General features: G+C 45.2%; 1 protein-coding gene and 1 pseudogene across 3 annotated transcripts in view; both read right to left on the reverse strand.

Annotated features, from left to right (window-relative positions):
- The window catches only part of CACNA1C (calcium voltage-gated channel subunit alpha1 C), a 784,718-nt gene that overhangs the window by 534,169 nt on the left and 225,461 nt on the right, over nucleotides 1–25,088 (reverse strand). The window lies entirely within an intron of this gene.
- Nucleotides 7,919–8,416, reverse strand: LOC130027182 (60S ribosomal protein L35a-like; annotated as a pseudogene).

Raw genomic sequence — 25,088 nt, forward strand, 5'->3', positions numbered from 1 at the left:
TGACCCCTAGACACTGGAGGTGGGCACAGAGCACCTTTCTATTCAGTGAGGGGCCCAATTGTGGGTTGGGAAGAGAGCCTTTGGTAGACAGGGTGAGGTCTCTCTCTCTTCTCTCTTGGGTCTTTAAGGTGGGTCAAAGAAGAGGGTGAACGCAGAAGAGGCACCACCCGGAGGTGAAGAAACCCTTCTCCCCCCCAAAGAATTTCCATGCCTCTTAATAAATACTTGAAATGTCCTTAAATGATTCAAGAGGTGCCTTCAAATAGGAAATATATAATATTCATGCTGAGCTATAAATGACTGCGATTTAGTTCTTTAGATCTTGTGCAGATTTTCCCCTGAGATAGAAACTTAAAAGTGCACAATGGCATTGATTACCTGAAAGAAAAGGGGGCCAAGCATCAGGAAAACAGTGAGGAAAAGGCATAATGCAAAGACCCAGGGGCAGCATGGGCAGGCTGTGCTAAACCAGCTGAAAGGTATGAGGTGGGCCATACCACCTGGAGCCTCAGTTTCTCCACATGCAAAATGACCATTGGGCTATAAGTTCTTTAAGACCTTACAACTCTAAAATCGTGTAGGTCAACCCAATTAGTCAAAAGTTGTGTCTATACAAAGCACGGGCCCAGCTCAAACACAGGGAAATAGAGATCTAAAACACTCACAGGTGATTATTTCTCTAACAATTGCCACATGAAAAGAAAATAAGGACTTGAGAGATAGTACAAAGATTTAAGCTGCCTTATATGTGACAGCCCGATAGCACAGCGGGTAGGGCGTTCGCCTTACACGCAGCCAACATGGCCGACCCGAGTTCGATTCCTCCATCCCTCTCGGAGAGCCCGGCAAGCTACCGAGAGTGTTCGATATGCCAGACACAGTAACAACAAAGTCTCCAATGGAGACGTTACTGGGCCCGCTCGAGCAAATCGACGATCAACGGGAGGGCCTTTACCTTTATATGTGACAGAACGTGGTTTAATCACTGGTACCATGTATGGTCCCCAGAGCACAGCCAGGAGTGATCCCTGAGACAAAGTCAAAAATTAAGCCCTGCGGGGGCTGGAGCAATAGCACAGCAGGTAGGGCATTTGCCTTGCACACAGCCGACCCAGGTTCGATTCCCAGCATCCCATATGGTCCCCTGAGCCCCGCAATGGGTAATTCCTGAGTGCAGAGCCAGGAATAAACCCTGTGCATTGCCGGGTGTGACCCAAAAAAACAAAAACAAAAAAAAATTAAGCTAGGTACTGGCTGGGTATAGCCCAAAACCAGAGATACAGAAAAGAAATGGAAACATACTTTTGTACGTGATAAAGGACTAGGAAAATGTGAGAGGTCAATCTTCTTTGTTTCCTTGCAAGGGAAGACTAGTAAGACTAACCCTTTTGGGTACTCAAAAGCAACACCTCCTTCTACCTTGCTGGATAGGTGCTGATTCTGTCTGAGTATTCATTTCTCTCCCAATGATTACAGTCAATCCTAATCCATCTAATCCAGGATGGGAAAGTCTTTTTTTTTCTATTTGTAACAATGTTATATAGTTGGGCATTTTTCACACTATTCATGGACCATACAACACAGTGTTCAGGGAACCATCCAAAAGCACATATGTCTGTCTCCTCACGCACCAGGGCTAGACCCCATGGTTCCACAGGCCTTCTGTGACACGCAGACCAAACGTCTCTCTTCCCCTAATCTAAAGTCTCAGGACAATCTCATTCTCCTTGTTCAAGGAATTGTTGGGTCCTGGACAATGAACTATGGTGATGTCTGGGCACCCGTGCGAAAGACTGCCTCACTCTTAAGAGACTCCCAGGGAAGAGATGTCCATCCTATCTGCTGGATTATCAGTGCTCCTGCCTGAGAAGTCAACCTCTTGAAGTCATCCTGAGATGACAGCTACCACACTAGATACCGAGAGCACATAAAGGAAATTGGTGGGTTTCCAGACCTCAGGGTCCATGATGCATATGACCAAGAGAATGACTTTGGGCTGTTCATCAGCAGTCGAAAGGGACAAAATCACAAGAATCCAGGAAGATGGCTATAGAAAGCTAACACTTAAGGAGGCTGAAAAATTGTTTTAGAACAAGTCAAGAGAGGGCTTTGTGGCCAAGGGACCACAGTCTATAGGAAAATGAAAGAGTATGTGAAAATGCATTCTTCACCTTGCAAAGTGAAAATCACATGAGATGAATATGCCATTCTGTGTGCCACCTCTAAGGCCCAGCAATATGAATCCTGGCCACTAGGCACCATGTTTTGTGGGTCAGGTCCTTGCCCTTGCCCTATACCCAGGAGTCTCTGTCTATACTCCCAGCCCCCTTCTTCAGCCTACCTTCAGAATGACCTCTGAGCCACAAGGTAAAAACTAAAAATAAAAGTTTTCTATCAAAAGACGCCATAGGAATTTACCTTTTGTGATTTGCTAATGTGGTGAGGCTCGTTCACATTGTTCAACACAGAGATTACACCCCCACACACGTGCAGAGCCCACAATGCAAGGAGCTGGAGGGATGTGAGTCATCTCTATGCCCCAGCAACCTTCCACCATCTAAACAGCCTTCCAGGGAGCATGAGGGAACAGGCCAGGCTCTCTCTCAGACTCAGACCCACAGCTCAGCTGCCTCCTCAGAAGCTGGATACATAATAACATACTACATACGTGTGTGTGTGTGTGTGTGTATACACATCACTATTATCCTGTTGTTCGTCCATTGCCTCGAGCAGGGACCAGTAACGTCTCTTTCATCCTAGCCCCGAGATTCTAAAAAGTGCCACATTCAAGGCTCTTTCAGGGTTAGGAGAATGAGACCCATCATTGCTACTGGTATTTGGCATATTGGGTACGCCACGGGGAGTTTGCCAGACTGCCGTGTGGGCAGGCTACATTCGGTAGCCTGCCAAGTTGTCCAAAGCAAGAATGAGATGGTAATACACACATACATGCATACATAACACCATAGTACGTAAATAACACCCAAAGACAGTAGAAACAGGGACCAGGAAGATTGATTCATGGTAGAATGCATGCCACCATGGCGGGGGGAGAGAGGGGAGGAGTGCAATTAGGATAGAGAAGGGACCACTTTACAATGCTAATTGGAAATGATCATTCTGGATAAGAACTGAGGCTGAAAGGAGGTAAAGTGATATGCATGATAGATACTCTTTCAGTAACAGTATTGGAAACCAAGGTGCCTAAAAGGAAAATAAAAGAGAATGGAGAGAGAAAATGAGAGAGAGAGAGAGAGAGAGAGAGAGAGAGAGAGAGAGAGAGAGATGAGAGGAGAGAGAATTTCTCAAAAACACAGGCTGCAGGGGTGGTGGGGGAGGCGGATAGGAGGGAAACTGGGGATATTGGTGGTTGAGAATGTGCACTGGTGAAGGGATGGGTGTTGGAACACTGACTGAGACTCCATCATGAACAACTTTGCAACTGTGTTATCTCACTGTGATTTAAGTAAAAACAAAACGCCACTAGGGAGACTGAGGGGAGGGACTCAGAGACCCAAGGAAGGACAGGTGAGGAGGAAGCCGGCAGGCAGTTTTCCCAGCTGCCCTGAGAAACCTTCAGCTGAACTACCAGTCAGGGCCCCAACCAAGGCTGTCCCGATGACCCCTGAGTATACTCACAGCCTTGAGCGGTAACTGCCTCCGAGCCCTGGCAGGGCTCAGATACCAAAGCCAAGGCCACCTCACCCTCCCTGCAGCAAACCACACAATGAGAAAAGGTCATTTCCATACAAGGGCCTTCCGGCAGGAAACATTTATTTTCAGAGGAAAGACATTTGAATTGAATTTGCCAAACCTAGAAAATGTAAAGCAGAGGCCCATTCCCAAGGAAATGCTGGGTTTAGAGACCACCTTAATGGAGCTTGTCAAGATCAGGGCTCAGAGGGGTGGGAAGGATTCCGGGAGCATTGGAGGTGGGGAATGGGCACTGGTGGAGAGATGGGTATTTGATCATTGTATAACTGAAACCCAAGCACAAAAATCTGTAAGTCTACAACTGTACCTCATGGTGTTTCACTAATAATAAAATAATAATAAAAAAACTAGCAAAACTACTTTAAAAAAAGATCAGGGCTCAGGTCTGAACCAAAGCACCCCAAGGTTGCCTCCAAGAGCCAGGCTTTGTTTCTAGGGTCCCCCAAATGTTAAGTTTTGAAACAAATAAAATTCATTGCCATTTGTTCCTTTGGGTTCAAAAATTAATTAGCCTCACTGATTTAAAGGTAGGGAAACCTCACTTATCTGAACAGTTTTGAAGAAGAAAAGAGGGAAGTCTTGTCTAAATTGATGGGGGGAAATTGAAATGGCTGAGTTTTGAGGAAATGTGATTCTAATACTTGTAGTATTCAACATATTATAAGCAAAGGTTTAAGTGAACACTAATGAGCAAAATTAAGTTAGTCACAGAAAAATTACAATCTGTAATGGGCTGTTATTATATAATAATAAATTACATTATGCTGCGGAGTCATAATTTTTTAAATCAAGAGAAACATAGACAGTGTCCGATTTCCTGGGGCATGATTGGAATTTATGCCACACAACAATCAGAGTTTAATTGAGCATTCTCAATAGTCAATGAGTGACTTCCGGTGGACGCAAGACACAGGAAAAGTGGAGAGAAGTGGGGTGAGTAGGAAAGTGAGGGCAGGAAATGTAAAGAGAGGGAGGGAAAATCAAAGGGAGACAGTGAGGGAGAAGTGGAGGAGAGAGATGAAGAATGACCCGTATCTACCTAGGCAGGAAGAGACGAATTCTCAAGAGAGGGAGCGCAATTTAGTTTGCCATCTTAATGGAAAGAAGCAGCCCAGACAGTGGTGGGATTGAAATGTTCTATGAGAGCAGTATGTCAGTCTGCATAGTGATGGACCTCCCGACATGCTCCTTCGTCCCACTGCTTTAATTTCCACAAGACAAGAGTCAGTGCTCATAGTCAGCCCACCCTGGTTGGGGAGCAGGTTCTGGATGTAGCACTGGGCACGAGTCTGCTGAGAAAGGGCCGCAGAAGCCTCACCTGGGTGCCTCTATCATTTTGCATCAGATGAACAGCTATGAACATGGCTGAACCTACTCAAGACGCTTGAAGTCCTGGAGTTTTCCTTTTCACCTGTCCATCTCACTCCGATCAACTCTGGACTACTTGGTCCATGGAATATTTTAAATACCCAGAAAGAAATGTTTTTTACCAAAGACCATAGAGCTACAAATAACTTCCCCCTTAAGAACTTTTGCTTCTCCAGGAAAGCACTTACTCACTTTCCTCTGATGGGGAAAAAGGTTAACTGGTTGACCTTCTTATACATATCAGTGACAATGAGTCTATGTACTGGCTGAAATTCCTGAAGGCTTCCCTTCCAAAAGAGCTGCAAGATCGAAGGAATATGTAACTTCAATTCAACATGACTCATGTGCAAAAATATCCTTTTTCTATTATGATTCACAGAAACTATATAGTATTTCAGCTATGTTATAGGTTAAACAGACCAGCCTGGAAATCTAAATGTCATTTACAATGCTAAGTTGGAAATTCCAACTTAATAATGGAATAAAAGAACAGTTTTCAAATTAGGGCCATCGATAACTTATTTTGGTGTGAAAAATTCAGTGAGACTTGCCAGTGGGGCTTCAATTCAGGCTTTTACCACATCTGCCTTCACCACAACAGAGGAAGTCTTGACTTTCTTTATCACAGTTGGTCACCCAAGAAGTAGCAAAGAATTCTGAATTCTTCAATTCCCACCAAAAAGTTCAGGTTAGATGCACTAGCGGAGTTTCCTAAACCAAGGAGAGAGTTTCAAACCTCTTGCGCCATGTATAATGCATAAACCAAGCCGTCAGGTGACCTTCTGCACCACCCATCTAGACACAGGAGCAAATCTCATGAGAGTTATTATCAGTTATATCAGAACCTCTAAAATGCAGTTATTGAAAGAGAGACTGAAAGATCCTTGGAAATCCATTTCTCAAAAGTAAGCCCTACCCTATCCAGCTCCGCTTTTAGTGAAATACTTCTCAGGGGTGTGACACTTAATGGCATGGTTTGGAAGACCCAGTGGATCTAAACTCTTCCGTCAGAGATCCCCTGGGACCCTAGACCACTTGAAATGGAGCGTCTTTCTTCCTTTCAATCAGATCTCCATGCTGATTTAAAAAGGAAAAGTGGGGGGCTAAAGCGATAGTACAGCGGGTAGATCATTTGCCTTGCATACGACTGACCCGGGTTCTATCCCTGGCACCACCAGGAGTGACTCCTGAGTGCAGAGCCAGGAGTAACCTCTGAACACTACAGGTGTGACTCAAAAAACAAAATAATAATAATAATAAAATCAAACAAACCATACATTGTTGAGAAATAATATCACTGTCACTGTCCTCCCGTTGCTCATCGATTTGCTCGAGTGGGCCCAGTAACATTGTGAAACTTGTTACTGTGTTTGGCATATCGAATACGTCATGGGTAGCTTGCCAGGCTTTGCCGTGCAGGCGAGATACTCTCGGTAGCTTGCCGGGCTCTCTGAGAGGGGCGGAGGAATCGAACTCGGGTCGGCCGTGTTGGCTGCATGCAAGGCAAACGCCCTACCCACTGTGCTATCATTCCAACTAGCTTTTATAATTTGGGGGTTAATTGACTCCGAATATTATTCACCCCTGGGCATCTCTCATATTTACTCGACTTAAGCCTCAGTTGCCCTCAGTTCCTAGCACCTCAGAAGCAGGGTCCCAACGAAGGGACTGGATGGACCCAGGACAAGCTGTGAGCTACCCTGGCATCAAAACGAGACAGGCCAAGTGCCATAATACTTAACTGTAAGATAATAGCACAGTCATGTACAAATTTTGTCGTGACCCAAAGAGAAGTGACAGGACAAGGACCCTGCTAGGGTTAGGAAGGACTAATCTGGCCTGAGCACTGTAGTCCGGGAGCTATGGCGAGATGTTCCCAGGAGAGACACCCTATAAGCTTAATGTATCCCTTACTGTGTCCATACGAACCCGATTATCCTGTTGTTCGTCAACTGCCTCGAGCAGGCACCAGTACCATCTCCTTCTTCCTAGCCCTGAGGTTTTAAAAGAGTCATATTCAATGCTCTTTCAGGGTTAGGAGAATGAGATTCATCATTGTTACTGGTACTTGGCATATTGAGTACGACACGGGAAGTTTGCCAGACTCTGCCAAGTCTCCTGCCCTGGCGCCTGGCTGTCCTCACCAGGGCCCCTTGGAGGGGGGCGGGTTGAGTTTCCCTCCCCCCACCCAGCAGAGCCCCAGCAGCCGAAGACCTCCAGAACCAGCCAGAGCCATTCTAAGACCAATCTCCACACTGTGTCCATACAAAGTGACTAATATTAAGAAGTAAGTATATCTAAGAGGATTGTTTATGGACTAAGGAAAGGAGAAGTATGTCCTTAGATATAAAAACATGCCCTTGAGCGGATCCTCCTGGCAAGAGGAGATCTTTGACTTAGTATCTTCCCAGGTAGGAAGGGCTTTACCTATGTTGATTGTGCTACCTCACCTAGGTGTAGTTGCTACCCCCAATGCTTGGAGGTTGGACTCTAGACTAAGACTACGAGACGGAGCGGAGTGCAGAGAGACAAGCATGGGAGGCAGGAGGAATGCGGGAGTGGGTGAGACTGGAAGGAGGCAGAAGAAGATGAGATGGGAATAAATGACTGATCACCAAGCAGCCTTGTGGCCCTGTTCCCTCCTTCATGTGTCTGTCGGCGGCTGCAGGCCAGGGTGGGGAAGCCGCTCATGGCCACTGAACACACGTGGCGGAAGAGAGCACTGCACCTCACACTCATTTATTTTGTGATTACACGTCATGAGTATTATTATCAGTAATTTTACTTTTTTTTAAACTTTTAAAAATATCTGCACTTCATTTCCTGTTCAGTAAGTTTAAATCCTCAAAGGATACAGCATCACACAGACCCTGTGACCAACAGCCTTACAGGAAGGCTGTTCCAGAATTTAGCTCAAACCATGCCCCTGTTTTCATGGACGCAGGTTACGTTTACCTGGTTGCTCTGGTTTTGATAGGTTTGCCACCAGGAGTCACTGTCACGTTCTTCGCTTTGTATACATAAGCACATCTCTTGCCCAAAGAGAATTCTGTTTCATCTCGAGCACAGACAACTTCAATTTTAAGAAAAGCTGTGCTCCCTCTGGTTACAGAGGTCCCGCTTACAGGAAGCAAGCTTTAGACCACAGCCTTCCAGCCATTTCTGCTGCTTAGTCCAGGCCTTAATTATTTTGCCCCCAAATTTCAGCACAGGACTCTCACCCACTTATCAGTGATTTTAAACCACATATCTCTTTTCCCTTGAGGGAAGTACATCCGCTTCATTTGCAAGACCACATTTGAACATATTCTCTCATTTAGTCACTTGAAGCTTCTCTACCACATCCCATCAAAGCCAAAAGGATATCCTGGCTAGTCTTTGCTCCTGGGTATAAAATATCCCCAGTGTCCTCATAGGACCCTGGTTTGGAAATGGATTCCTATTTTCCACAGTGATGAGATTTACAGATACTCCACAGTAGTATATGGGGCCAATGTTGCAGAGCATTCTTCTTATAAAGACGAGGGTCCCAGAAACACCCCCAATTGTCCATGGCAAGATCAGGACTGAGGATGCCAGTCCTCTGACCTGGGAAAAGTGGCTAAAGTCAGAGGGACCCTGAATATTCACAGAGAAAGAAGCTCCTCAAACACACTGAGCCAAAGACTCCTTCAAGCACAGAATTCACAGCAGGAAAGGAAATGAGGATGTCACAGGGCAGAACAGAGAGTGAAAGAAATCTGGCTAGAAAGGACACCAGAAGAGGGACAATGGTCTCCATGGAAAATATTTAAAGGGGGAGTTTTCCCAGAGAAGAAATCAATAGTCAAGAGAAGGGGAGAGACAGAAGCTATCAGCACACAAAGGGAAAGAAACCAAGAAGTTCCGCTTGTCTCTGAATTCGACGTGAGGATTCAATGGATGGTAAGAAGCAAGAAGAGGTGAGGGGGATGGGAGGGAGGGGAGAGAAGAAGGAAGAGGGAGGAGTGGGGAAAGGCCCCGTGGAACCTTAGGCTGCATTGGTAGACGAGAGCTGTCCCTAACAGGAAGCATCAGTTTCTTCTCTCTTGGCCCGGGAAGAGCTGAGGGGATCTGGGTGCGGACCTGAAGCCACCTGAAGCCGACAGCACAGATTAGGCTGAGAAACCCAGGACTGAGGGGAAAAGATGGCCAACCTGAGGGAAGGTGACTAAGAAGCACGTGCAAGCCAGCTTCAGTGTCAACAAGGAACTCCTAAGGAAGTGAGAAGACTGTGTTTACCCCACCAGATGGTGAACTGAGGAGCAGCCAGCGGAAGGGAAAAGCAGGCAGCTCGGAGAGAAATGTCTCTCGGCGTGAGAGACAACCAGAAAAGGATTTCTATTTGAGGTGCACCCTGGCTGGAGGTGAAACTGAGGCTGGATGAGGTTGTTCACTCCATGGCTTAGAGCTGCACACTCTGGGGGTAAAGGCAGCTCAGATAGAGAAGGGAGCACCAAATAAAGGGTGCTGGGAAGATCCGCCCAGGATGGGAGATGCCTGCTGAAAGTAGTCTATAGACCGAACATGGTTGTCACCCAATGTCTCTTCTGCAGACCACAGCACCCAAAAGGAGAGATAGAACAAAAGGGAGTGCCCTGCCACAGAGGCGGGGTGGGATGGGGGGTGGGGGGTTGGAGGGATACTGGAATCGGTGGGGGTGGAGAATGGGCACTGGTGGAGGGATGGGAACTCGATCGTTGTATAACTGAAACCCAAGCACAACAACTTGTAAGTCTACAACTGTACCTCATGGTGTTTCACTAATAAAAAAAAATCTCCCATCTATTCCACTGTCCTCGAGGGTCTAAGAAATGAAAATAAATGATGTTTTGTTATTATAGCAAAAAAAAATAATAAACTGAGGCTGGATGGCCTCAAGACTTCTCAGGCTTCATGAGAAGCACCCCTGGGTGGGCGGGCCAGGGCCCCCATTAGCTGTAAAGGGCTTCAGTGAGTGGCCTGTGCACTTTCATGCTTCAGCTTGTGGGGATATTCATCCTGTACCTTAAAGAGATGACTTTAAGGAGAAGAAGAACTGGGGAAAGAAATCCGGGGGAATTAAGAAGAGGCAAACAGGAAGAAACAGGGCCAGAGTACAGGGCCCTTGAATACATCATGGATGTAGACTTGTGATGTATCTAAACGAGATGGAACCACAACTCTAAGCGCAAGAGATCCAAAACACAACAACCAAACTTAAAAATGTGTCTGTCAGGGAGGGAAACAAATCAAGCAGGGAAGAGAGAACGGGAAGTAATTGGTGAACGGGCATCAGGGCTTCTGTTATACCCGTGATGTGGCTGAGCAGCGCAGCCTTATAACCAAAACCCAGACTCAAAAGAACTGATCCCATGGGACCTAGGCTGCAGCCTCTGGAACTTTGTAACGTGCCTGTCAAGTTGACAGGTGGGGACGGGGTGGGGAGGGAATACGGGAACACTGGGGAAGGTCAGTTGACACTGGTGGGGGGATTGGTGTTGGAAGATCAGATGTCTAATACTCAACTATCAAAAACTTTGTAAATCACAGTTCTTTCATTTAAAAAAATCCATTTTGGAATAAAGGGTACAAATATATATTTTTTTAATTTTTTTTATTAGTGAAACACCATGAGGTACAGTTGTAGATTTACAATTTTTTGTGCTTTGGTTTCAATTATACAATGATCAGATACCCATCCCTCCACCAGTGCCCGTTTTTCACCACCATGGATAATATCCCTCCCACCCCCATTCCCCCATCCCCCCCTGCCTCTGTGGCAGGGCAATCCCCTGTGTTCTCTCTCTCCGTTTGGGTGTTGTGGTCTGCAAAAGAGGCATTGAGTGGCAAACATGTTCAGTCCATAGTCCACTTTCGACATGCATCTCCCCTCCTGGGAGGATCCTCCAAACACCCTTTATTTGGTGCTCCCTTCTCTATCTGAGCTGCCCTTTCCTCTAGAATGCCCGACTGGAAGGGTACAAATATATTTTTTTAATTGTGACTATTAAGGTGACAGGTGATGGTCAGACTTCTTCGTTAAGACCCTGAACGATCGGTTTGAGGCTCTTTGTGCTCCTAGAACGAGCAGATGCCATTGGGCTATGCTAGCACACAACAGGGATGAATGGAGATGTTACTGGCGCCCGCTTGAGCAAATCGATGAGTAACAGGATATCAAGGTGACAGGCTGTGGGGTGGAGGAAACCTGGGGACACTGCTAAAGGGAAGTCAACACTGGTGGCAAAGCAAAGTTGGTGCTGGAACATTAGGTGAATAACTTTGTAACAAATGTAGCATTGTAGCACTGTCCTCCCGTTCATGGATTTGCTCCAGTGGGCCCAGTAATATCTCCATGTTTTTTGAGACTTCTTGTTACTGTGTTTGGCATATCGAATACATCATAGGTAGCTTGCCAGGCTTTGCTGTGTGGGCAAAGATACTCTCGGTAGCTTGCCGGGCTCTCCGAGAGGGGTGGAGGAATCGAACCTGGGCTGGCTGCGCTCAAGGCAAACGCCCTACCACTATGCTATCACTCCAGCCCGAAACACATGATATCTTAATAAAAATAAAGAGACGGTGGAACTCTCTCAAAAACCAATCCTCTACAGGGGGAGGTGCACAGGACCCTTCCAGCTTTTCTTTGCCCATCACCCAGTTTCAAGATCCCTGCACCAAGAAGTTCTTCGACAGAACGTCCAGGCAGGGTCAAAAACCTCCCACGAGACTGTGTGTGACCTGAATGGCAGGAACAGAAAGAATCCCACAGCCACTGGCCAGCAACTCCGGAGGGGGGTGGGGGGGATTCTTCAGGATTCTCTTGCCTTTTCTATCTGATAAGCTCTATCTGACTTTGTAATGCAGAAGATAAAGGTATATCTGCCTGGGGAAAAAGAAAATCTACACATGGAGCAACTTGGTTCCAGATACCAGCTCCAGGCTCCCTGCACCATAGCACACTCTACTCTGCCAGCAGTGACCCGCGTCTGACTGTCAGAGGGACCCAAGGAGGTGGAAGACTGTCCATGTCTTCCTTCTTATACCTGATCCATCAGTTAAATTCAGGATATCCAAGAAAGGTTTCTAGGCACAAGGAAATGGCATAGAACCTAAAGAGAAGAAGCCTCACCCCTTTTAGCACTCCAGATTGGATTATAATATCAGGAAGAAACAAACCATTCTTTTGAATCACCGAGAGTGGGGGTTGTTTGTTATAGCATATGGAATATACTAAGACATTCTTAAAACTGTCATAAAATGTGTTTAATCCCACTACTATCTTCCCTGCCTACCAAATTATGTTTCAATTTTCTACAGCAACAAAAAAAAAAAAGAAAGAAAAGGAAAAATTGTGTCACCAATTGGGCTCATCTTTTGAAGTAAACTATCTCATAGTCAGTGTGTGTCTTTGTTCAGTTTGTAATGCATAAATAAATACTACAACTTGATAAGCCCTATATATGACTACAAAGCCGTAAATAGATAATTTAAAAAGAAAACACCCCCAAGGCCAGCTAAGTCCCAGTTGAAGGGAAGGGAACAATGAGAAACTACAGCAGGAATCAGATCTGGAAACTAGCGATGAAGACTCTCTCTTCTGCAAGGTTCCCACGGCACCACACACCTAAGAATGATAAAAAACCTTACCCTCGGAGAAGGCTGGCTGGCAGGAATTTCTCACTGTGCTCCATCCTACAGTATTTTGAAATCTTTTGTTTAAATCGATTGGCAGTGTTTAAACACACCATTTCACACAGAAGTACAATATTACTAATTAGGCAATAAGGAGTAAGACAGTATCATTTTATGGTAATGCATCATGCACAAAAAGCCCTCCCTCTTTCAAATAAATTTTAAAGGATTCACATCATCTCATTTTTAGTGTAGAAAGGGGATTGCATTCCATTAACAAAGAGCCAGTTCTTGTTGAGTGTGCTACGCTGTTAATCAAGAACCACCAGGCATGACCCAAAGATGCTTTTCCTAGGTTTAAGAGGTTCCACTGAGCAATCTTGAAGATTCCTGCCCTCACCTTGATCAAAGGCAGCCACTTTCAAGACCTCATTTGTCCTCTTATATCAGGGATCTCAAAGGTTCTCTGTTTTGCCGGGCCTCGCACAAGGTTCTGCTACCTTAGTTTCCTGAAGCCAGATGAATCACCATGTCTGTGTAAAGTCAAATCCCACAGGTTCTCACTCAACTAGCTGGTAGATTTTTCCAGACAGCAAATAGTCCTTTCCTTGGAGTTTCCCTCTGGAAGCAAAGCCCAGCCCCTCATCTTGGGCTGCTAGCATAACAAGAACCCTGCTTCCTTCCCTACACATGTGGCAGAGAATCTTCCTGTTTCCTGGGTGGGCCAGGGTTCTCAGACCAGGAAGAGCTCTCCTCTGCCTCCTTCACTCTTCTTGTATGTATTCAGTCCTTATTTCCAGGTCAATTCCTCCTTCTGTGTCTCTGGTAGACCCTCAATGTTCAGTAGTTACACATACAACCTTAAGGCTCCTCTGTACCCAGCATACATCTCTTTCTTGCAGCAGGGAAAGAGATTTGGCATCTGTCAACATGAGGCTGGAGCCAGAGAGAGGTCATGAGTCGAGACCTAGGAAGAGAGAGTCCACCCATGGCATGACCCTCCACTTCTGAAAATCTGAGCTGATTCATCCAGTCACACTTTGAATTGATAACCTCTGTTTGCCAAAAAATTTGAGGTAACTGATTTAGTATCACTTCTTTGAGATATGTAGACATTTCACACTCTTCTCAGAGAATACTTCCTATATTTTATAGCCATAAAAACAACATCAAAGAGGAGACTAGCAGAAAAAAGAGTTTAGTATAACTTAGGTCTAGAAAAGGAATGTGGACCTCCACTCGACACCACAGATTCCAAACTAACACAGACTGAGTTCTTCACAAGGCGATCGGAAGCAGCTGTGAACTTGTGTCCCTCCTATGGTCAACTTGAGGGCATCGCAAGGGGAGTCAAAGTCTTCCCATGGTCCATGAAGCATCTTAGGAGACTTACCAAAAGTACAGAAAAGAAGAAAAGAAGTCCAAGACTCCTAACCTCAGTAGGTATGTGGAGGAAAAAAAGTCCCTTCAGTTCTCAAACACAGAGTCAAGATTTCCTCCCTGCCTGCTTTTCCTATCACACACCTGAAAACCCTCTGGAATAACAACATCCCCAGCTAGGGTGCCCATTTGCCAGGAAATAGCCATGTGGGCAATGGAGAAGGAGAAAAGAGGGAAATGCATTAAAGCCAAAGACTGAGCCTATTAGAAAAGACCGCTGCAAATGATTTCAGCCCTTGCAGAGGATGGCGCTCCTTCTTATGCACGCCAGGGCTTTCTCTGTTTCTCTTTCATTCAGTCACATGTAATTCGTAACAAATCTTGTATTTACTAGAACCAGACACATGCATTCCATGTCAGCTTTTCAGGCTGATTACAAGGAAGGAAGAGCTGGTGGAACTCCCACCCGCTCCCCTGACTGGTAGAGTCGAGAGACCCAACAGTAGAGAGAGTCACAGGATATAATAAGTAGAGACCCAGTTTCTACTTCCTGGGAATTTCCCGGGAGGAGGAAGGGGAGAGAAGATGCAGGCAGTGCAAGCCTGAGGGGCTATTTCATGTCCCAAACTCAGATTCTCTAGACCTCATTTCTTTTTATTTTGTTTTTTGGACCACACCCAGCAGTTCTCAGGGTTTACTCCTGATTCTGTACCCAGCGGTCACTGCTGGCAGTGCTCAAAGGATCACAGAAGGTGTCAGGGATTGAATTCCTGTCTGCCACGTGAAAAGCAAGTGCATTACTTACTGTAGTATCACTCCAGCCTCTCTAGACCCCTTTTCTGTGCCTCTCAGGACATAGCAGATAAGAGCAGTTCTTGATTTTTTTCAGAACATAAAGTACTTTAAAAATCTGATGCAAAGCATGATATTCCCTCCCACACCCAAAAGAAAGAAAGATGCATACACAAGGGTCACAGAGATAATATAGGTCAAGGCTCAAGCAGCTAACTCTAGTTTGATTCCCACCACTACACAGTTCCCTGAGTATCACTGGTGCATCCTGGAAGTCCCCGAGCATATGGGGGAGGCCCAAGAAATTCTTGGCATACAGGGCCAAAACAGCATCATATTCTTGGGGTCTTAGCTTTGAACTTAAGTCAGCTAAGAATCTCTTAGAGGAGCATTGTTTAAGAGCTTCCACCACTCAAAAAGTAATACATACACATATACGTTTTGTGTTAAAAATTTTAGTAAGTTCAAACATATCTATGCTGAAGAATAACTTGAGGAACTTTCCTGATTCCTGTGCAACACTTCCTCCACTCACTACACTGGAATGTCCTGAAGAAGTTCCCTAATTTTAGAGTCAAAGCATTCCTGGCAACTGTGACAGTCAGTTAGGCACCAGCATGGATCCCCTGCTTTAGGGACCAAAGCGGCTCCCTTAGTCACCCCTGAATTTCTAGTCCCAACCCCACGTGGTCCACAGTAGTCATTAGACAAGTATCTCCCAAATAACTGAAAATAGAAAAAGGTTGAGTCAACCACTTCTCCTTATAAACACTTCATTCAAGGAAGTCATTTTTCCAGAATGATCTTAGATGTTGTGGCCCCAATATTCTCAGTGAGAAATGACCTCTACCTGACTCATCAAAAAAAAGGGCATAGAAACATCCACAATTAGGAGTGGATTTCAGATGAAGGTAGGGTAGGAGACAAGGAAAAACAGTAGGTAAAAGAATAATGAGGAGCTGGCAGACACAGAAGCAAAAGAAAACCCTGGAACACCACAACGCCATTCATCTGGACCCTCTGGCCAGACTGGGCCACCTGCATATCACTTGGACAACACGAGTCCCTGGGTTCTGCTGTCACAAGTTGGGCCACATTTGCTCATACCACTTTATGGTCATTCTTGTTGGGGATGTCATTCAAGATGGCTGGGTTCTAGGCAAGGAGCATCATTACTTTTTCTGGCAAGCAGGTACACACATATCAACTGACTAGTCAAAGCCCTGTTATCTCTGGCAATCCTATCTGCTTGAGTGCATTCAGGGTTGAGGAACCTGTGTCCTCTGGACACAAGCTGTTTCTAACAGTTCCCCACTAATCTACAGCATCCACACGTCGAGTTCCACACTAACAAGTTCCCAAGCGTTTATTCACTCCCTTTGATATCACCAACCTAAATATGCTTCTTTGCATCTGAATCTATTGGCTGCTCATCATGAACCATGAGCAAAGCATCTCTTGAAACCCATTACTTAGGTTTCCTGTTCTCATCAATAGACTGCTACTATTAATCCCTAGTGTTACTGCGGAAATTAAATGATAATCTGTAATTAAATGATATCATGCACATGTGCTTCTTGGCCAACAGTAACTCCATAACATTGGCTATTAGTGTCCTTCTTCCTCTAGACTAAACACTATTAACTATTCGCTGAATGATATGGTTTGGGGATTGTGTCCGATTCTTAGCAACCTCAACTGCTCAAAATTTATCTGGATATTTTTTTCCATGTGTATTACTCTCAAGTTGGGCTGGAGCGATAGCACAGCGGGTAGGGCGTTTGCCTTACAAGTGGCCAACATGGCCGACCCGAGTTCGATTCCTCCGCCCCTCTCGGAGAGCCCGACAAGCTACCGAGAGTATTCGATATGCCAGACACAGTAACAACAAAGTCTCCAATGGAGACGTTACTGGGCCCGCTCGAGCAAATCGACGATCAACGGGAGGGCCTTTACCTTTACCTTTTTATTACTCTCAAGTCTGCTTATTTCCATCAAGGATTTGAGCAACAGTTTGGGAATCTAAAGAACACCCATGGCATGTTGTGATCATCGTGATCTTAATTTTGTCCCCATGCTTAAGGTCTGAGTGCTGGCCCATCTAGCTCTCTATTTGTGTTGTACAGATTCTCCAAATAATGTAAGCATGAGCTCAAAAACTTCAGCGCGAGACTAGAAGGAATTAGGGACTTCCCTTTTAGACAATTTTAATTCAATCCCACAGTCCATAGACAAAGAAATGTAGATGCAAGAAGATGAGCTGACTTGGTATAAGTGCCTCTGTCTTTGGGCATTCCTGTCTCTCTCTCTCTCATGATCCCCTCTCAGAGAGTAGAAGCTGAATGCCCAGCATTCCCTGACAAGGACTCCACACCCCACACTGAGCCAGACACACATCAGATGCTCCGTAAGTACTTGGGTAATAATGAATACATGATCTCATTTGACAAGAAAAACAGTCTTCATTTTGAAAATAAAAAAAAAAATCCATGCTTCAAGTGGTTAAACCACTCGGTTAAGGTCAAGTTGGCTCCGGGAAATGCCGAGATTAGAATCTGATTTGCCTAACTCTAAAGCTGGCTTTACCACTTCCCTATTCAGCAAGAGTGTTCTAGCATACAACTCTGGACAGCTGGGGAAAGCTTCCTTCATTCTGAGCACTTAGCCCACTGTAGTCACATGCCTGAAACTTACATCTAAACAAAAGAAGTGGGAAAACCTACCAAGACCTAAAATATCTTTGAGCAGAGAAGATCCTATAGCCTCTCCTCCCAAAGTGACTCACTCTCCAGTTCCATTCTCCCACTGACTCATGCTGCCGGGACATTTTGCTTCCTTTGAAAGGAGAAGGGCTCTGTGCCAGGATTGCTGGTGCTGAGGGTCTAGCAGATGCTGATTCCAGGGAGAAACAGGAACTAGAGTTCTGTATCCTAGAGTTTTTGCTGCCAATCATACGCTCAAGTTGATGTTTATAGTTCTTTAGATTGTTTGCTCATTGCTAGGTTCTAGGAAAGAGCAAAGGTATTCTTTGCCTCCATCGTGTATGTGTGTGTGTGTTTTGTGTGTGTGTGTGGGGGGGGGGGGAGTTGTGTGCTTGCAGTTACATGGCAGTGTTTATATATGTAGGTCTGTTTACTCTATATGTTCACTCACGGTCACTCACTCACACCATGTGTTGAGTGACTGATCATGATAAAAGTGACAGTAAGTAGAAACAATGACCCCATTGAAGCCAAGCATGAGCAAAGACTTCCACTGAGGCATGTTCTGAAGGCACTGAGCAGACCCACCTGACCTAATCAAGCTTTTATTACAAAGAACGAAGAAAGAAGGGTGGTCAGTGCAAATCAAAAAGAAAAGCACTGGCCTTCACCAGTTCCACAATGACTATTTTATTCGGAGCAGAGAACTAACACAAAAGCAGATATCCCTCAGGACGGTAGCCCAGTGTGGTGTGTGCAGAGGTTTGGAGGGTGAAGAAACCAAAGGCTGGCAGGCAAGTGTGCTGTCCTAAAGGAAGACCAAAGGAAGACTTGGCCAAGCCTTGCTGTTTCCTCTGGATGCCCTTATTCCTGAACCTCTTCCACTTTGTGGATTCAAGTATAGAGCCAATATTCTAGCAGCATTCCACTAATTACAACAATATTCGATACTAACCACATGAGCCTGGAATTCAAGTCCAGCATGTAGGGCCCAGATACTCAGGTTCAACTACTAATCAAGTATTCAATGGGGCCTTGAGCTAGATGACCTCAAGGATCCTTCTAAGCTTTAAAAGTCTAGGAGTCTTAAAGCTCCTGGAAGAGAGCGATGCAAAATGTTCTGATCCTGTGCCAGGCCGTTGTCACTGGGGCACCTTGGAGGAGGGCAGGTTGAGTTTCCTTTCCCACCCCAAGCAGAACCCAGCAGCCAAAAACCTCCAGAACCCAACCACCACCATGCTCAAGGCCACTCCCCACACACTCGGATGAGCCTCATCCAAGAGGGAATCGGTAAAAAAAAACAGGTATGTGGGAACCCGTGACTGAGATCTCAAAGCCCACTTCAATTAGACTGGCCCTCCTCCCTGCAACTGCCCAGTTTTCCAGAAGTTTGGCAGTCACACCGACAAACTGCCCCTGGCATCATGTAATCTCATCAACGGCCAAGATGCAGAGACTATAAACTAAGCTCCCAGAAGAGATCAATACAGAATTTCCCGGGACCTCTTATACTCTAGACCATTTATATACAAAAAGTAGCACACATTTGTTTGGTTTTAACATACTTGCTTGTATTCTTTTATATACGGGCTTAAATGGCTCCGGAATTAAACACAACAATCTTCACACACTTCCCTCTTATTGTGGTAGGAAGGTGGTGGGATTGGCGTTTGAATATTACCTGCAGTGAACTATTGTGAACTACTTTCAATCACGATCACGATCATCCTGTTGTTCGTCGATTGCCTCGAGCAGGCCCCAGTCACGTCTCCTTCGTCCTAGCCCTGAGATTTTTAAAAAGTGCCATATTCAAGGCTCTTTCAGGGTTAGGAGAATGAGACTCATCATTGTTACTGGTATTTGGCATATTGGGTACGCCACAGGGAGTTTATCAGACTCTGCCACATGGGCAGGTAACATTCAGGTAACATTCAGTAACCTGCCAGGTTGTCCAAAGTAACTTTATGAACTACTTTATGAAAATAAAACATATAAAAAAATTTAAAAATTTAAATAAAATAAAAAAAGAGTCTAGGAGTCTCAGGTGCAGACTCCACAGGTAGAGTACTTTTCCCTTTCTCACAGAGTTGATTTAATCACTATAAAAGAAGAAAATCCATTCACTAACTTGTAACCAGCAAGTCACAGGTCTTTGACAATACCTTTCCCCACTGAACCTCAAGCTCCAGCTGGCAAGATGCCCTGCAGTGTCCTTGAGTGCTTAGAGATACAGGAGAATGTTTAGATTGTAATAAAACATGGGGTTCCAAGTATTTAAACATTTCCAGAGTTAGAGAGATAATACAAGGGTTAAGGCACTTGCCTTGCATGAGACTGAAGTTGGTTTAATCCCCAGCACCACATGGTGATACAACTCCATCTCCCCATTCCCCTCAAAAAAATCAAGGACCAGGTTGTTCTAACCACAGACAAGACCCTGTGGCTTCCATCTTTCCTATCATTTTACTCCTGGAGTTCACATAGGTCCTGCTAGGAAACTGTTGTTGGAGCAGCCCTAAAGGCTCCAGGAAGCAGGTCAGGAAGAAAACTGTGAGTCTGCCCAGCTCCAGGAAAATAAAGCATTTTCCAGGAGCTAAGAGATGTTCACAGCCTTTAGACATAACCCCAGAAGTGATCCAAACCCAAGTCTTAGAATCCTTTCTCCCCAGGCCAGGATGCCACCAGACCACAAGACAACTAGCTTCTTAGATTCCCAACTCATCTCCCGTCCCAAGTCTTCCATGGACCGACCGTTAGAATGTGTTCCGAACACAATCCCACAGCAGTACCATCCCCATGTTCAGTTTATCACATGCAAAAAGCAAGATCCATGCCTCCTAACAAATATTTAAGAAAATCGCCCCAGGAGTGTATGGCCTTTTGCAGGCAACAAATACGCCATTTCCTTCCCTCTGCACTAGACATAGCTCTTCAGGAACCCTCTTGGAATGAAGCGTCTATTTCCTATGTTTCCTATCCAGCTCCACTGATGAGTTTTGGCAACCAGTATGGACTACTGTCCACTTAGAATACCACTGCCCCGGCAAGCAAATTTACTTTTAAAAAGAGTCAGAAAGTCTGTTCCCAAGTCCTGATGCCCCCTTCCCTGGAGAATCTTCTTCCCTCATTGCCTCTTCCCTTTCTCTCCACAGAAGCTGCAGTTTGAGAAACACCTCACAGTGAGACATGATCTGACCTCTTCCTACCTCAGCACTTCTCTCGTGTGTCTCACCTTCAGGTGATGCCTATGAGAGAAAAATCTCAGAAGGTTGGCGAAAAGCACCTGCAGTCACAACAGAGAATGGAAAAAGGGATGCTCGCCAGTTGTACGGAGAACAGGTCTGTTTAAACTCGATCCCTTTGATCTTTTTTAATTCACAAATTTAACAGGTTAAATTGAGGTTGAGTATCTTGGTGGATTTTTCATTGCATGTGCAAACCCAGAGGAGCACACGTAAAAGGGGAATAGCTATACCCAAATACTTGTTGGGCACACAGGCTGCTGGTATTGTCTCTTTTCCTCGTTGCTAAGCACCCAAGAATTCATAAGCAGCCTCCATTGGGCAGGAATTAGAAGCAAAGACAGATGCTTATCCACAAAAAGGCTCTCTGGATGCTGAAAGGAAGCCAGGATGGAAGGTATGCTTTGAGGTGATTAGAAGGTCTGGGAGGAGAGAAAAGGGGACCTGCTAACATGCAACTAACATCCTAGGGCACCTCATAGTGAAGTCAAAACTGATTCTGGTTAGTGACAACCCTGGACAGATGGATGGTCTCCCCAGATATAAATTCTGCCCCAGTCCTGAAATCATCAGAAATCCCCACTAGACCCACCTGGTTGACCAACACCAAATCTCTAGTGGTGATGAGAATGTTCCAATGGACTCAAAGCCACAGATAAATGGAGGCAAACCAAATGTTAGTATTCTTTCTATGTATCATGCTTCTAGACATCACATGACCTTCCATTCTTTTAGAATAATGGACACACAAATATGCATATACACACAAAGTTGTTTTATCTGAAGTTTCTGCTCTGAGCTTTTCAACAGTGTCCAAGAGAATGATAAATCTGTAGAAAGGGAATGTGGTCTGATGGTGGGTAACACTGGGTTGTCCTTGCTCCTTCTGCAGGGAGCTAGGTTTATTCAGTCACTCCCACAAAAGTGCCCCCAAGGCACACCCAATTCCATCAAGCACTAAAATCCTCTATTGATTTTCTCTTCCCTTTATGTCATTTGCGTGGTTCATATAGTAACGTCCCTTTTGTGTAGACACAGGAAGAGAGTTGATGCTATGCTTTTTAACATGGGAGTTAATTGACTCCAAAATAATATTTACTCCTGGACATCCATATTTACTGGACTTAAGCCTCAGTTGCCCTTAGTTCTAGCACTCCAAGAGCAGGGTCCCGATGAAGGGACTGGATGGACCCAAGGAAAGCTGTAAGCTACCCAGGCATTGAAAGGAGACACACTAAACACCATAAGTATAATAAGTTAAGGGCATGGTCATGAAAAAATTCTGTTATGACCCAAAAAGTAGTATCTGAATAAGGACCCATCTGGGGTTAGGGAAGACTAACCTGGTCTGAAGACTTAGATCTGAGATGTCCCCAGGAAGAACTAACCTTTAAGCTTAATATATCTGCTACTGTGTTCATACAAAATGACTAGAAATATTATAAGAGGTAAATTTACTATGATTGTTTAAATGGATTATTAGCTGAGAAAAGTAGAAAACAATGCACCTTGAATGGAATCCCACCCTTGAATGGATTTCCTAGTAATCTGGAGTGTTGAACCCTTAGATGAGATTTTGTCCTTGAGTTAATCTCCTGAAGAAGTGAGTGGCTTTACATCTGTTATTATGAAAATGTTCAACCCCACCTATGTGTATCCCCACCCCTTATGATTTCTATATAACTATGCTGTAAGGGTAAAGGGGGACTAGATTTTGAAGACTAGAGGAGGAGAATGAAGACTTTGGGACTTTGAAAACCAGGAGAAATAGATGACGACAATGATTGAAGTAGGGGACTATGTGACTATGACAACACGAGGAAGAAGATATAATGAAATAGAGGACTTTGAGGCCTGTAAAGAGACTAGGATGATGAAACTATGATGACTGGGACTATGACCAAACTACGACTACGATTGCTCCATAAGGGAGACATTGGACTATGGCAGGGAGGAGCGAGAAATAAACCATCTATGGACCAGCCAGTCCCAGTTTCTCCATTCCCCTGGTCGTTCATTTGTCCATTGCCATGGACCAACCTGGGGAAATGGTTTCTGGCCACCCAATGCTTGAGTCTCCTGCATTCCCACGCCTTTTCCTTGGAAACTCACGGTCTGCCTTCCAGTCAGATACAGAGAGTCCCCTACCAACTAGGCCACTTCCATCCCCTCCCAAGGTTGAGTCATCTGGGGTACCCAGAGAGGGGTGGGTGAGCCCAATGCTTACCCAAACAGAGCCCCAGCAGTTGAAAACCTCCACACTCCACAATTGTCACCCAGCTCCAGGCTGGCCTCCACTGCTTGGACTAGCCTCATCCAGAAATTAGTCTGTTGAAAAATTCAAGTATGCCAGTTTTGTGACTGAAATCTCCAGGCTTTGATGAAGTCAGGGATGGGCTACCACCCTGCATCTCCCTGCTCTTCTGGATGCCCCATCAATCACTTACAGGCCCAAAAGCCGGCACCCAATTGAAAATTTAACTCCAGCTGCATCATTTCATTAAAAATTTAGGACATTGTAGAGCACACAGCCATATTCATGGCCATGCGACATCTCAAACTCTACAACACTGAGAGACAAAGGTAGCACACCAGATTGGAGGGCAATGAATTTAGAAGGCGACCAATCTTGATTAACAAAGTACAAACACGGAAGGCTTACCCTGTGACGTTAGCTTAGTAATCTCTTATATAAGGACTTAATGTCTCCTTTAGGTGAGATACAATAATCACAGCGGTATGGCGTTTGCCTTGCACACAGCCAACATGGCCGACCTGAGTTCGATTCCTCCGCCCCTCTCGGAGAGCCCGGCAAGCTGCCAAGAGTATCTCGCCCGCACGGCAGAGCCTGGCAAGCTCCCCGTGACGAATTCGATATGCCAGACACAGTAACAACAAAGTCTCCAATGGAGACGTTACTGGGCCCGCGCGAGCAAATCGATGATCAACGGGAGGGCCTTTATTTTACCGAGATACAATAATCTTCCCCCCAAATAAATAAAAAAATAAAGAACTTCAGTTCTGCCCTCACCTGACTGCTCTGCCATGAAGTCATGGGCCAGACCACGTCCTGCCTCTTACACTCATCTCATTCAGGGGGAAAGTCAGTGGCCTTTAATGGGCTATAAGACTCCATGGAGTCCCCCTTCCTTAACTTCTCATCTTCTATTAGCTTTCCCTTCACTCGCTCTCAACAGCCTCACTGGCCTCATGGTTAACCTCCTTAACCACTCCAATCAGGCTTTGCTCCAATGTAAACCAGACCCATTTATCCCTTTCTCCAGGTTTCAGCTTAGACGGCATCTTCTCAGGAACCTCCATGACCTTATTTACAATTTAAAACCCAGATCCCACCACACTCTCCAGAATTCCTTATACCTCTGTTCTGATTTCTTTTTCATCCATTGCCCTTAATAAAACATATAAGTTGCTGGTTTGCTATTGTTTGTCTTTTCCTATTATAATGCAATTCCCCCCAAGCAGGGATACACATACAGAGAGGGAGGGAGGGAGGGAGGGAGGGAGGGTGGGAGGGAGAGAGAGAGAGAGAGAAAGAGAGAATTTTAGAACCATTGGGGTCAAGAACAGTGCCTAACATATAGCAGAATCTCAGTAAATATTTGCTGATCTGTTCTCTGCTCAGGTACCAACTCCGTATAGGAAAAAGTAAATAAAAGATAGGAAAGCACTTCCCTGCTTTGTCTGTCAAACTGTATTACATAAAACAAAGTTACCAGTAAGGGAATGTTCTTCCTGGAAGACCGCTAGCTACCAAATGCAAAAGGAACGATGGAAGTGAAAAACAGGCATTTCACAGATCCTAATGAAACCCTGGATTGGAACAAACATCATCAGTGGTGTGGCGCTGTTGGGAAACTTGTGATGGAGGGGTCTTATGGGCCCCCTCCCTGAGCCTTCTCCTCTGTTTCAGCATCCGCAGTACTTCTTCAGATGCTGATCAAATCGGTGCCACCCTCCCTCCCCAGCAAAAGGGGCTTTCCAGAAATAGGGGGTTGGAGAGAGAGGAACAAGTAAAATGACAAAAGAGGAGGTGGTCAGTCAAATCAAAATGCGGGACGTTCTGCAAGACAGCTGACCCAGTTTCTTCAACAGACAAATGACACCCAAAGGCGGGTGGGAAGATTAGGGGGGTGGGGAGAGTAGACTATAGAAAAAAAGAGATTCAAGATTTGCAAGTGGAGAACTCATTACAATCCTGACTCAAACTGTCAAAATATATTTTAGGTATAATAAGGGA

This window comes from Sorex fumeus, unplaced genomic scaffold (assembly GCF_029834395.1).
Source record: "Sorex fumeus unplaced genomic scaffold, SorFum_2.1 ptg000036l, whole genome shotgun sequence".
NCBI classification, from domain to species: Eukaryota; Metazoa; Chordata; class Mammalia; order Eulipotyphla; family Soricidae; genus Sorex; species Sorex fumeus.